A 3,343-nucleotide genomic window follows, 5' to 3' on the forward strand; every position below is an offset into this window, starting at 1 on the left:
ATAGATAAGATTTATTGGTAGATTTGATGTGAGTGGTCAGTCAGGGAAAGGACTCCACCCAGGCATTTGGTTTGAGCAACCAGATGCCATTTATTAAAATAAGTAAGACCCAGATGTGAACAGAATTAGGAGGCAGGAGGTGAATTGATGTCCTAGATTTCTAACATTCTAGTTATTGTATATTGCTACAGAACAATCTCTCTTAATCCTGCAATTTTGGCCATTTCTTAGATGTCTAGCATGTTGTCTCTGAAATAAATAATGAAGTTTTCCAACTGCAAGCCATTAATGAACTAAAGATGACAATTGTAATTATCCAAGGAAAGCCTCAAACTAGTGAAATGGAATGGCTACATATGAACTTTTATAAAAAATTAACTTTTAGCTGGGAATGTGGGAGACTGAGGCGGGAGGATCCTAGAGCCCAGGAATTCAATCAAGGCCAGCCTGGACAACATAGCAAGACCTAGTCTCTAAAAATAAATAAATAAAATAAATAACTTTTATTCATATGGACTTTTAAGGACAAGCTTCTGATATAAATTGTGCCACAATATGAGAACAGAAAGCTCTTGACAACAGAGCCAGCAGAACAAAGGTACTAAATGTTTCACATGTCTGTAGGTCAGTTCGGACTTGGCAACCCCTACTTTGGCTGGGAGAATTACACCCATTTACATATTCAATGATATAAGAGGGCAGATTCTCCAAGACAGAGTTATTAAAAATGCACTAAAATGAAATCCGGGAATGGTGACTTACTGTTTTATTTTACCTAACAAAAGTAGCAGGCACTATCAGTTGGCTACTTTTTTCCCCAAACTCCTTCTTTAAGCCCATTTGCCAAACTAGAGAAGCCAAAAGTCAGATACTCAAACTCCAGGACTCTTTCACATCTGGTCAGTGAGTTGTAAGGGAGAATCCTGCTGAGGAACTTCTAGCAAAGAGATTGCTTCCTGATAAAAGAGGCTGATGAGGCAGAAGAGTCCTGATACCACCTTTCCCGCTTTGATCACAGTTGGGTAAGAACATGGCACTCGGAGGTGCGGAAGGCATCTTGCACCTATGAGGTAACAAGCCCAAGATAAAAAACCCGTCATGGGAACAGCAGAATAAAAAGAGAGAAAAGGTCTAGATGACCTTGTTGAACTGCTGCACTCAAACTGGGAAATGCTTATCTTTGAACTTTTTCCCCCCACCCAACACGAAGCTATAACTTTGTTAATGATAGAAATAGTACAAATTTCAAACCAAGCTGCAGCTTCTCTTTTGACACACCAACAAAAAAATTCCTTGTTTTCAGATGGTTACATTAATTCCATAATAGCATTTACTATTTTATTATTCTCATTACTATCGTTCTTCAGGGCTTGGACTGCCTATGCTCTCAACCATTTGCTTGGGACATGACCGATTCTACATCCTTAAGTTTCACACCCGTTTCGTCAACCTCTTTCTCTTTACTCTCTTCTTATACAGTTGAATCTATATGTTTATTTGAATGTTTCAGACAACTTCACCTTAAACTTCAAATTCCTCAGCAGCTCCTAGCTGTGCCTGCTGAGATAAATCCTTGATCTTAGCTTCCCCCAAAACGACACAGGTATTTGAAGTTGGGCTCTTGTATACATCTGGTTTTGTGATGACAAAGAGGCTATTCTTAGATTTCAGGATAGTGCCTCTAGTAACCCCATAACCTGTTGAAGACTCACGTTGGACACAGTCATCCTTGCTGTCTTTTCGCTCCGACTTTGTTTTGCTTTACTGACTGGTTCTTCATTGATCGCAGCTGCTGCTGCCAGCTGGGCTTATTGTGTGGTTGCATATGTGGAATCCGGTTCCTTGAGCTCTGGTATTGATTCATCACTGTCAGATTCTGTTCCAGACCTGTGCGGGGAATGTGGAAGCCAGATGGCCACAGAAAAATCCCAAACTTCTTATTTCATGAGAAAACTATTCCTTAAGCCAGTGTTTCCTCACCTTGTCCAGTCATAGAGCACACAGAAAATGATATTATTTGTATGGTGCACTGATGTACACGGACAGGCTGCTCATCTCAGGCCCTGCCCAGCTGCCCCAAAGACTGAAGGGATCCATAACTTGGCCACACCCGTAACCCATTTATGGCACACAAGAGATGATATCCCAGATGGGAAGTTCAGCTGAAGCCATGAGGGTGGGGGATTCTGAGCTTTCCAGCAAAAGATGTCCTAACTGACACAATCATACACTTTATGAGTGGAGGGAAGGATGGATGGAGGGATGAAACTTGATCATACCTCTCTGGTGGTGGTGTTGAGAAGTCACGTCACATTCAGAGGATCTTGGTAAAGATGTCTCAGGACATCACAGGAGACAACTGTGGCTCTGTAGGGAAGGAAACTTGCTTTTGCTTCTCTCTGCATGTCTTCATTCTTCTCTCTCTCTGTGAAAACCAGCTTTCTGTGCCTTTCCCACCAGGTGGTAGGAGATGGCTGCCCCCTCCCACCCCAATCTCAGCGATAGTGGACCTAGACTCTGGAACAGCCTACCTGGGTTTAAATCCTAGTTCCATCACTAACTAGCTGTGTGACCTCAACCAAGTTACTTAACCTCTCTGTGTCTCAATTTCCTCATCTCTAAAGTAGTGATAATGTTATATATCTCAATAGGGCTGTGGGAAGAATTAAATCTACCAAACTATACAAAATAATTTAACACAATAAGTGCTATAGAAGTGTTAGCTATTATTACCTTTGATTTCCAGGCAAAAAAATATGATTTGTTGAGTTTGGGCCAGTGGTTAGTCTACTCCTGGCCTAATCCCAATCATACTTTACATATCCCCACATACTACCATGTACCACTCCTTCAGAGCATTTATTTCAATTGTAATTTAATACTTGATTGAGGACTGTATTCACCACTAGACTGCAGTACTGTCTGCTTTTGCTTACCATTCTCTCCTCAGTGCCTGGCACAGTAGTCAGAACCTCCATGAAATACAATTCTAGGATACACCACTTACCATTGTATTTTATGTGCAACTTGGTAGCTTGGTGGTAGCTTCCTTCCAAGTCCCAAGGAATATGTGTTGATGACTGAATTAATGGCCCAATCTACTATGGCTGAGGGTGCAGCTGTGTGGCCATAGAGGGGCCTACCCTCATGGGTGGGGAGGCAGTTCTTAACACAGGAGGATAAGCTGAACTGAAACCTCCAAATGTATCCATCACTGCCAGTCACAGGGAATGCAAAGTCAAACAAATGTCAGGCAGACATTATTGGTGGCATAACCAACTCACCCCTTTATCCTTAGTTTGGTAACTCTACATGTTGTCAGGTATTAATATATTCAGGGAAG

General features: G+C 41.7%; 1 long non-coding RNA gene across 1 annotated transcript; it reads right to left on the reverse strand.

The window, feature by feature from the left end:
- Positions 1–435: 435 nt before the first annotated feature.
- LOC123633067 lies at positions 436–2,898 on the reverse strand. Its single transcript, XR_006733537.1, has 3 exons — positions 2,280–2,898; positions 1,713–1,887; positions 436–1,063 (listed from the first exon to the last, which is right to left on the reverse strand). It is a non-coding gene; the product is annotated as an uncharacterized LOC123633067 (long non-coding RNA).
- Between the last annotated feature and the right edge of the window lie 445 nt (positions 2,899–3,343).

This window comes from Lemur catta, chromosome 2 (genome assembly GCF_020740605.2).
Source record: "Lemur catta isolate mLemCat1 chromosome 2, mLemCat1.pri, whole genome shotgun sequence".
Lineage (NCBI taxonomy): Eukaryota > Metazoa > Chordata > Mammalia > Primates > Lemuridae > Lemur > Lemur catta.